This window comes from Bos javanicus, chromosome 7 (assembly GCF_032452875.1).
Source record: "Bos javanicus breed banteng chromosome 7, ARS-OSU_banteng_1.0, whole genome shotgun sequence".
Taxonomy (NCBI): Eukaryota; Metazoa; Chordata; class Mammalia; order Artiodactyla; family Bovidae; genus Bos; species Bos javanicus.
The window spans coordinates 57,154,982-57,166,533 of record NC_083874.1 but is presented as its reverse complement, the minus strand read 5'-3'; the positions used below and the strand labels follow the sequence as shown (position 1 = coordinate 57,166,533).

The following is an 11,552-nucleotide window of genomic DNA, read 5'->3' as shown; positions in this document are numbered from 1 at the left end:
TCAAATAAACTACAGAGAAACCCAGAGGGAAGAGGCAGAGAGAAGGTGCCTCGTCCTGGCCCTTTCTGGTTCTAGTACTTCCTAAAGATAGGCTCAACTTCCTGCCTTGGGTAGGAAGTACATTGGTAACTATTAATAATTCCTCATTTGTGCTAGGACAGTTTTTGTTTGTTTATTTCTGAGTCCTAACTAGTACATTCTCTGTAATCTAGAAGTCAAGTCATAATCAGAAAACATCAGGGATCCAGGCAGTTGGGGGAGAGGTAGCTGACCCACCTCTCCACTCCGTGTGCTCTGTCCTTCTTTCTCTACCAAATGGCTTCCTCACTCTCTCTGTGGAGTTTTTCTTGCCTTGGGCTTGGCTCGTTCGTGGCCTTGTGTGCCACAGCCTCAACTCAACTTCTGGTGGTGCATTCGCTAACAGCAAACCCAGGCCAGTTTCTTGGTTCAGATTTCTGAGCAAGAGAGTCTGATTGGCTCATGTGGCAAAATACTATCAGCTGCCCATTCCACAGTCATCTCTCCCAATCAGTTTTGCTCAAGTGAACAACCCCAGGTGATGAATCAGAATTGGTTTGTTAAGGGCGATGAGACGTAAAAGAAATCCTCCTGAGGAGCTTATGGAAAGAATCTATTCTTGATATAAGAGGGCAAAGCCTAAGGAGGAGCCAGTCCATCCCCTTCCTGCACACTTTGGATATGTCATGTGAGGGCATGATATATCAAGCCACTGTGGCAGCCATTTTGCAACCATGAAGTAAAACCTAGAGACCTAGAGAGAAGAGGCCTTTGACATCCTTGAGCTGACAAATTAACAACCCTGGAGCCATGTACCTTTAAACTTCTTGTTACATGAGATAATTAGGTATCCTTACAGTTTAAGCTACTTTGACTCTGGTGTCCTGTTACATGAAGCCAAAGGATCCTGACTGATACAATATAGCTCATCTTTTCAGACCAGGTCACTCAGGTCCCAGGTCACTAGCTGGCTATCCTGTAGATTCACTGTCTTGGAGTCACACACCTACCTCCAATCCATGTGTTTATTCCCCTGCTCCAAACTTCTATGAAATTTCTTTAACCTGCAGAAAAGTTGAAGAAATAATACAGTGAACACCAAAATATCCCTCACCTAAGATTCACCAGTTGTTAATATATGCAGCTAAATGCTGCATGTGTTCATTGTATAATATTTCCATATATTTGGGGGTGTTTATTTTCACTGAACCATTTGAAAGGAAGTTAGAGAGCTTATGAAACTTCATCCCGAAGTATTTCAGCAATTATCTGCTAAGAAACAAGGACATTGTCCTATATAACTAAGTTGTCATTATAGTAGATTCAATACATATTATGTTATTCTATGATATAAAAATCTTACTAAATTTTTTGTTTTTGCTTTTTTCTAGTCCCCTTTATTCTACAAAAGCTTTTTTTTTTTTTTTTTTGGTCTTTCCTGTCACTGACTTTCAGTTCAGTTCTTTTATAGAATGTTCCATAATTTGGATTATCCAGTTGCTTCTTCAGAATTAGATTTACGTAAAGATTTTTAGCAAAAACTCTACAGAGGTGATGTTGGGTCCCTCTCAGCACATCACAGGAGGCACAGGAACCCACTGTGCCCTATTACTGGTCTTGCTGTTTAAACAGTTGATTAAGGTGCTGTCTGCCAGAATGCTCCACTGTAAAGGCATCTTTTCAAACTTTATATAATTAATAAGTAATCTGTGGGATAACACTTTGAGGGTATCTTGTTTCCCAACAGCTTTCACCTGATGTTTTAGCAGCCATTCATAAACCTTGCCTGAATCAACTATTATATCAGTGATTACAAAAATCACTTTTTAAAATATTGTATTATTTCCTCTACATTAACTGGCATTCTATTTAAGAGCTTTCTCTCCCCTCACACTCAATTTTCTTGAGTATTATTATGAACTTGGATTTTTCATTACCACTAATTTTCAATTTTCAAGTTGCCCCCCTTCAAGCAGGGAGCCCCTTCTAGCTGGTCTCTGTCCTTCAGACATGACCCCATCAATGTCTGAGCACTTCTTTGCTCTCTAGCAGAGGAAGCCCCGAGTTCATTTGGTACTTTCCAGACCTGGAATCAGCCTTTCTACAAGAAGGCCTTACTCCTTTTAATGAAAAGTAGTTCATAGAAAGCAAGAATTGGGTGCTTATAGAGTGCTCATTGCTATTGAAGTGTCATGGTGTCTAGGTCCTGTCAGTAGACATAGCCAAGAAGTATGTTTGATTTTAAATCATGAATTTATCTTGATCCCCAACTCCAACTGGGCTTCCCTGATAGCTCAGTTGGTAAAGAATCCACCTACAATGCAGGAAACCCAGGTTTGATTCCTGGGTCAGTTAGATCTGCTGGAGAAGGGATAGGCTACCCACTCCAGTATTCTTGGGCTTCCCTTGTGGCTCAGCTGGTAAAGAATCCACCTGCAATACGGGAGATCTGGGTTCAATCCCTGGGTTGATCATCTGGAAAAGAGAAAGGCTACCCACTCCAGTATTCTGGCCTGGAGAATTCTATGGACAGAGTCCATGGGGCCACAAAGAGTCAGACACAACTGAGCGACTTTCACTTTCCAACTCCAATCCAGCAGCAGAAGATTTTTCTTCTTTTCCTCCAGTTCATATTTTTATCTCCTTTCTCTTACAGTGAGAACCTAGTTTTCAATCCAACATCAATATATTTATTAATACTCACTTGCTCCTCCCTACAGTACACCCAAGAGTCAGAATGCCTGTTCTCAGTACCTTTATCAACCATAGACCTACTCATAAGTTCCAGATTGTTTGCGGCACTTATTTTAATCCCTAGAATACAGCCCACTAAAGGTAACAAGGTCTGTTAAAAACCTTTAAACCTTGAAATAGATTCGTTTCTCTTTGTACTCAATGCTGCTGCTGCTGCTAAGTCGCTTCAGTCGTGACCGACTCTGTGTGACCCCATAGACGGCAGCCCAACAGGCTCCCCGTCCCTGGGATTCTCCAGGCAAGAATACTGAAGTGGGTTGCCATTTTCTTCTCCAATGCGTGAAAGTGAAGTCACTCAGTCGTGTCTGACTCTTTGCGACCCCATGGACTGCAGCCTACCAGGCTCCTCCATCCATGGGATCTTCCAGGCAAGAGTACTGGAGCAGGGTGCCATCGCCTTCTCCAATACTCAATGTTAGGGTTCTCCTAATATATTGATTTATTTTTTTGTGATAGTGGGCTTAATTTTTTCCAGTTTTATTAACATATAACTGATATATAACATTTGAAAGTTTAAGGTGTACAGCATAATGATTTGGTATATGTATATACTGTGATATGATTACCACAGTAAACTTAATTAATATCTGTAACAAAACTACAAAATGCTTTACAAGTTTGTATGTCATCCTTGTGCAGGGGCCATGCTAATCATCTCTTCATTATTTCAATTTTAGTATATGTGCCACTGAAGTGAGCACTAATTGTATTATTTTGCATATGTAAAACAGCAGCATGGTTCAAAAGTCAAAACTATATTAAAATATAACTCAGAGAAGTTTTCTTCAACCCTGTACATAGCCAATTTTATTAGTTTCTTGTTTATCCTTTAATTGCAAAAATAATCAAATGTATACGTACATACACACACATATCTCCTCATTTTGCCTTCTATTCAAATGGTAGCACACTATATACACTCCTCTCTGCACCTTATTTTTTTCACTTCATATTGTTTTATGTTATACACATGCAAGTGTTTTATAGCACTTGTATCTCACTTATTTGCTCTCTCAAATGTATTTGGTATTTCAGTTCAGTTCAATTGCTCAGTCGTGTCCAACTCTTTGTGACCCCATGGACTGCAGCACACCAGGCCTCCCGGTCCATCACCAACTCCTGGAGCTTCCTCAAACTCATGTCCATCTAGTCAGTGTGCCATCCAACCATCTCATCCTCTGTTGTTCCCTTCTCCTCATGCCTTCAATTTTTCCCAGCATCAGGGTCTTTTCCAATGAGTCAGTTCTTCACATCAGGTGGCCAAAGTATTGGAGTTTCAGGACTCCAATATGAATAATGAATATTCAGGACTGATTTCCTTTAGGATTGACTTTAGGATTTGGTATTTAGAAAGGTTTTATTTTTATGGTTACTTTTATAAAGCTAAAATAATTCAGTCTCCAACCCCACCTTAATTTTGTTATTTTCTAATGGTTCCCTAACAGTACTGAAATCGGTCAACAATTTCTTTTCCTCTCTCATCTCTATCCACCAGCATCTTATTGCAATAAATATCCTTTACCCCTATTAGCAACAAGTATATTCAATGAGTATATTCTATATTCTCTCTCTCTTATCATTCTTCCCTTTTAATTATTGTATAATATCTTCTTTGCCTGAGCATGTACTCTTCTTACAACCATCATAGTTTTATGAGTAAATATATACTTAATGCTCACATCAGTCTTTATGCCAATGTCTTTTCATTCTCTAAAAAGCCTTTCTTCAGTAAATTCATGGGAGCAGTGTTCTCTGTTTCTTTCATGTTCATCATTTGTGAACTGTTAGCTGGATATAAAATCTTTGGCTGATGTTTTCTTTCCTTGAATATCTTCAATATGTTACACTATTTCTTCTGGAATAAAGTCTGAAGACAATTATTTCTTTCCCATCAAGGTGACTTGATATTTTGACTAGATACCCAAATGATATTTTCTTTCTTGTAATGTCCAGAAGTTTGAGAATATACCTTGACATTAGTCATTCTGGATTAATTTTCCTAGGTAGTAGTATCAAATCTCTTTTTATCTCAGGAAAAATTTTCTTAAAAGTTTGCTTTTTAAATTTAAATTACTTTTAAATTTCTACTGCTTTTTTCTTCCTTGTGTGTCTTCTATTATATATGGCTTGTTCATTTGTTTGTTTACCTTCTACATCCATCACTTCCTTTCAGATCTCTTTGATTTGTTGGAATTCCCTCCTTTTCACCTACTGCTTATTTAAAGGTGTTATAATGTATTTATTCACTTCTATTTTTCCAATTTTAATCTCCATTTCTCAAATGATTAATATTAATGCTAATTGGGAGTTCTCCTACATTTCTGAGAGTCTCTAATTCTGATTTATATACTTCTTTCCTGTCTAATATAATTTTATTAGTTTTTTTTAGCTCATTTTGAAATAGTTAAATTTTTCATGTCTTATAAGCATGTCTTCCTTGTATATTTTCATTGTTAGAATGTTAGTAGACTCTTTTTCCTTTTTTTTTTTTTTGGCAATGACTTAGTGTTGGATTTTTTCTAGTTTTATTGAGATACAATTGACATAGAACATTGTATAATTTTAAGGTGTACAATGATTTGATATACTTATATATTGCAAAATGATCATCACAATAAAGTTAGTTAACACATCTGACAATGTTTGATTTGAACACAATCTTATTCTATTATTCATTTTTATAGGAATTTAGTTTTTCCTTTATGAAGGAAGGGTGAACCAGGGGTAACTTTTCTGGCTTCATTATTCTAGATTTCCTTCTTCTGGTGTCCTTAACAAGAATTTTTTTAATGGCCTTTTATACATTCTGAGATGTAGTTCCTCTGCTCCTTTATCTAGACTTTCTTTTTCCTTTACTTCTGTTATCCCATACTTGCTCATTTGGATTCTACTCTCAGAAGTCTTCTTTTGCTGTAAGGTTTTCTTCTGAAAAGGAGCTTTGTAATTAAGTTGAAGTTCAAAGAGCCAAAACCATCACAGCTACTTTACACGTTATCTGGGACCCCATACCCCCCATCTTTACTGAAGTGTAGAAACGCCCTCCCAGTCCCAGAAGTTGTTCTCAGACTGGTCTACTCTGATTTTCAGTGAGCCAGAAATGGTATGGACCTAACAGAAGCAGAAGATATTAAGAAGAGGTGACAAGAATACACAGAACTATACAAAAAAGATCTTCATGACCCAGATAACACAATGGTATGATCACTCATTTAGAGCCAGACATCCTACAGTGCAAAGTCAAGTGGGTCTTAGGAAGCATCACTACGAACAAAGCTAGTGGAGGTGATGGAATTACAGTGGAGCTATTTCAAATCCTAAAAGATGATGCTGTGAAAGTGCTGCACTCAGTTCAGTTCAGTTCAGTCGCTCAGTCGTGTCCAATTCTTTGTGACCCCATGAACCACAGCACGCCAGGCCTCCCTGTCCATCACCAACTCCCGGAGTCCACCCAAACCCATGTCCGTTGTGTCGGTGATGCCATCCAACCTTCTCATCCTCTGTCGTCCCCTTCTCCTCATGCCCTCAATCTTTCCCAGCATCAGGGTCTTTTCAAATGAGTTGGCTCTCTGCATCAGGTGGCCAAAATATTTGAGTTTCAGCTTCAACATCAGTCCCTCCAATGAACACCCAGGACTGATCTCCTTTAGGATGGACTGGATGGATTTCCTTGCAGTCCAAGGGACTCTGAAGAGTCTTCTCCAACACCACAGTTCAAAAGCAGCAATTCTTCTGTGCTCAGGTTTCTTTATAGTCCAACTCTCACATCCATACATGACTACTGGAAAAACCATGGCCTTGACTAGATGGACCTTTGTTGGCAAAGTAATGTCTCTGCTTTTTAATATGCTGTCTACGTTGGTGATAACTTTCCTTCCAAGGAGCAAGAGTCTTTTAATTTCATGGCTGCATTCACCATCTGCAGTGATTTTGGAGCCCCAAAAATAAAGTCAGCCACTGTTTCCACTATTTCCCCATCTATTTGCCATGAAGTGATGGCAAAAACAAGACCGGGAGCGGACTGTGGCTGAGATCATGAACTCTATATTGCCAAATTCAGACTTAAATTGAAGAAAGTGGGGAAAACCACTAGACCATTCAGGTATGACCTAAATCAAATCCCTTATGACTATCCAGTGGAAGTGAGAAATAGATTTAAGGGACTAGATCTGATAGATAGAGTGCCTGATGAACTATGGATGGAGGTTCGTGACATTGTACAGGAGACAGGGAACAAGACCATCCCCAAGAAAAAGAAATGCAAAAAAGCAAAATGGCTTTCTGAGGAGGCCTTACAAATAGCTGTGAAAAGAAGGGAAGCAAAAAGCAAAGGAGAAAAGGAAAGATATACCCATTTGAATGCAGAGTTCCAAAGAATAGCAAGGAGAGATAAGAAAGCCCTCAGCAATCAATGCTGCACTCAATATGTCAGCAAATTTGGAAAATTCAGCAGTGGCCTGGAAAAGTTCAGTTTTTATTCCAATCCCATAAAAAGGCAATGCCAAAGAATTCTCAAACTACCGCACAATTGCACTCATCTCACATGCTAGCAAGGTAATGCTCAAAATTCTCCAAGCCAGGCTTCAACAGTACGTGAATCATGAACTTCCAGATGTTCAAGTTGGATTTAGAAAAGGCAGAGGAACCAGAGATCAAATTGCCAACATCCGTGGATCATAAAAAAAAGCAAGAGAGTTCCAGAAAAAATCTACTTCTGCTATATTGCCTACACCAAAGCCTTTGACTGTGTGGATCACAACAAACTGTGGAAAATTCTTCAAGAGATGGGAATAACAGACCACTTTACCTGCCTTCTGAGAAATGTGTATGCAGGTCAAGAAGCAACAGTTAGAAGTGGACATGAAACAACAGACTGGTTCTAAATTGGGAAAGGAGTACGTCAAGGCTGCATATGGTCACCCTGCTAATTTAACTTATATGCAGAGTACCTCATGCAAAATGCTGGGCTGGATTAAGCACAAGCTGGAATCAAGATTGCTGGGAAAAATATCATTAACCTCAGATATGCAGATGACACCACCCTATGGCAGAAAGCAAAGAAAAACTAAAGGGCCTCTTGATGAAAGTGAAAGAGGAGAGTGAAAAAGTTGGCTTAAAACTCAACATTCAGAAAACTAAGATCATGGCATCCGGTCCCATCACTTCATGGCAAATAGATGGGGAAACAGCAGAAACAGTGAGACTTTATTTTCTTGAGCTCCAATATCACTGCAGATGGTGACTCCAGCTATGAAATTAAAAGACACTTGCTCCTTATAAGAAAAGTTATGACCAACGTAGACAGCATATGAAAAAGCAGAGACATTACTTTGCCAACAAAGGTTCATCTAGTCAAAGCTATGAGTTTTCCAGTAGTCATGTATGGATATGAGAGTTGGACTATAAAGAAAGCTGAGCTCTGAAGAATTGATGGTTTTGAATTGTGGTGTTGGGGAAGACTGTTGAGAGTCCCTTGGACTGCAAGAAGATCTAACCAGTCCATCCTAAAGGAAATCAGTCCTGAATATTCATTGGAAGGACTGATGCTAAAGCTGAAACTCCAATACTTTGGCCACCTGATGCAGAGAGCTGACTCATTGGAAAAGACCCTGATGCTGGGAAAGATTGAGGGCACGAGGAGAAGGGAACAACAGAGGATGAGATGGTTGGATGGCACATCGACTAGATGGACATGAGGTTGAGTAAGCTCTGGGAGTTGGTGATGGACAGAGAAGCCTGGTGTGCTGCAGTCCATGGGGTTGCAAAGAGTTGGACACGACTGAGTGACTGAACTGAACGGAACTAGTGCCAATCTTAAGAGTTCTCCTGTTCTCAGGTCTGTCAGATACCTCACGGCTTCCTCCTGCACAGACCCTGATACGATGTGGGTCTTGAACTATTGGTAGTTTTCCTCCATCTGCTCATACTTTGAGGTTCATGAGAACATCCTTTTCATCTAGAACAAAAATTTGAAAAAGTAAATGTCAATCAAGGAGGAATTGGCTTAAAAATGTAGTATAATGTCATTGTAGTTATTAATAAGGTGAAATCAATGGTCAATTTTATGTAACAATATGAAAAGCAGTATATAATATATTGTTAAATAGGAGATACAAAGTTTTTATATTATGACATAATTAATATTTTTTTTTATTTTTTAATATATATTTTTAGGGCTTCCCTGGTGGCTTAGTGGTAAAGAATCTGCCAGCCAACTCAGGAGACATGGGTTCAATCCCTGATCTGGGACGATCCCACTTGTGGAGCACCTAAGCCTGCACCACAACTATGGAGCCTGTGTTCTAGAGCCTGGGAGTGGCAACTACTGGGCCCATAGCCCACAACAACTGAGGTCCGTGTGCTCCAGAGTCCATCCTCTGCAACAAGAGAAGCTGCCTGCAATGAGAAGCCTGCACACAGCAACTAGAGCACATGTCCTGCTCACTGCAACTAGAGAGAAGCCCATGTAGCAACAAAGACCCAGCAGAGCCAAAAATAAGTAAATAAAAATAAAATATTATATATATTTTTTAATGTTAAGAATATATATATGTATATATTAGTGTAAAAGATGCCTAGAAAAAGGAACACCCATTTATTCAGGTACTGGTGAGAGGAAGCTATGTCTACTTTATACATATGAGTTGTACAGATAACTAGTATTCGATTCTTTTATTGAGCTTAGGTTGGCCCGTAGATCTGGTCAAGAAGGGCTCTTACCTTGGACCTCATTTGTGAGAGAGTCTGATGATCACGAACACACAGTGAAACGGTAAGCTTGTTAAAGACCCTATGAGATTGGGTACCCACGATGACACAGAGTAGCCGTTGTCCTAAACATCCACACTCATGACTAACACCATTTAGGTTGCAGAAAATGCTTCTCCACATCTCTTGCTTTCTGTTCTGAAAGCAAAATGTACCTTAATCAAATGTCAAGAAGAATTGTGAGTTGTCCTGCTGCCAACAGCATAGAAGGACACTGCTTAGGAGAGTAAGGAGAATTTGAGCTGTGGAAGCATTTAGGTAAGGGAAAGGACAAATTAATTCACTTGTCAAATCCTTCCTCTCAGATGTCATGAATGCTATAGATTCTTGCATGATAAAGTATCGTTTCCCAGGAGTACTGAGCGTCTACTTTCTTGCTTTCTTCAAGTTCCAGCTTGTAGACCTGTAAGCACTCATAAATAAATGCAGTATTTTCAATAATTACATATGGCAGCCAGAGAACATTTTACAATATTAAACAACATTATCCTTATATCGCGCTTCCCTGGTAGCTCAGTGATGAAGAGTTCACCTGCCAATACAGGAGACATGGGTTCACTCTTCTGGGTCAGGAAGGTCCCCTGGAGTAGGCAACCACTCCAGTATTCTTGTCTGGGAAATCCCATGGATGGAGGAACCTGGTGGGCTACAGTCCATAGGCTCCCGAAGAGTCAGACACAACTGAAGCGACTAAACAACAATCTTTATATCATTTTTATATATACTCCAGATATAACATGTTTGAGCATATATAGCAATTTTTGGCATTAGAAACTGATGGATATTGAATATAAAAAGTATAAATAATTTTATGCTTATGAGAATATAAGCTATAATGACATTTTAAAACTATAGTAAAAACTAAGCTTTATTTGAATAAGTTTTGTTTAAATTGTTATGACCAATCATTATTAAATTTTGTTTTTAATTTTAATAGATTCTTTTAGAAGAAAAATGACTTTTTGAGAAAAGGAGGTCCCTATTCTGTGAGAGACAAAAAATAGGAAAAATAATTTTAATTTTCAATATTTTACTACTACTACTACTAAGTCGCTTCAGTCGTGTCCGACTCTGTGCAACCCCATGGACTGCAGCCCACCAGGCTTCTCCACCCATGGGATTCTCCAGGCAAGAACACTGGAGGTCATTTCCTTTAATTGTATTTTTGATGACATATATTCAAAGAACCTTTTGAATATAATTACATTTTATCTTTTAATTCTATAGATCATTGAAAATGAGAACAAGTTGAGACTGGGATAGAAACACAAACATGAAAGTAAGGCTCAGAAAAGTAAGGACTGAAAAGATATTAGAGTATATTCAAAGAGATAGTCTGCTTCATTTTTTAATTTCAGACATTGAAAGTAAACAGGCTTCTGCTGAGCATGACCCACACAGTTCACAAACAGGTATGAAAAGTTCTTTATTTAATATATTTTAGCTACTATGCAAAACAAGGAAATGCACAAGCAAAGTATATTTACCATCCATGACTCAAAAAGATTGAATGAAACACCTATTACTTTATGTTATTTACTAATGAAGTTTTTTTTTTTCCCAGTCAAAACAATGAAACGTATGTTTTTTCTATAATATTCACAACACATGCAATTCTGGCCTGCCCATCAGAAGCTAAACAGCAAAAAAATTTGGCAAGTTGATGAGAAATATGAAATCTTCGGATCTTTATTGTTTGTTGGAAAGTGAAGTGATCCTGGGAAAAATCTGTCATATCGTTCTGAAATCTGATTGATTCAGGAAAAATGTAAGTTGATTCAAATTATTGGCTATGAATTTGCCATTGAATAAACAGCAGAAAATTTAATATTTCAGATAAAAGCAAAATGTTTTTCAAATAGAGAAAGTAACCACAGAAACTTTTTAATATCTTGAGATGGAAGACCAAAGTATTTTGTTACTATTATTACATATTTCACAGTCAATTTTCACAATTAGTTTTGGCCAGGGGAACCATTTGTGACTAGAAATACTTAGGTTCTCAATTAAAAGAA

At 38.3% G+C, this 11,552-nt stretch overlaps 1 non-coding gene across 1 annotated transcript; it reads right to left on the bottom strand.

Moving 5' to 3' along the window:
- Window positions 1-3,366: 3,366 nt before the first annotated feature.
- On the bottom strand, window positions 3,367-3,473 carry LOC133252273 (U6 spliceosomal RNA). Its single transcript, XR_009737886.1, has one exon. It is a non-coding gene; the product is annotated as a U6 spliceosomal RNA (small nuclear RNA).
- Window positions 3,474-11,552: the final 8,079 nt, after the last annotated feature.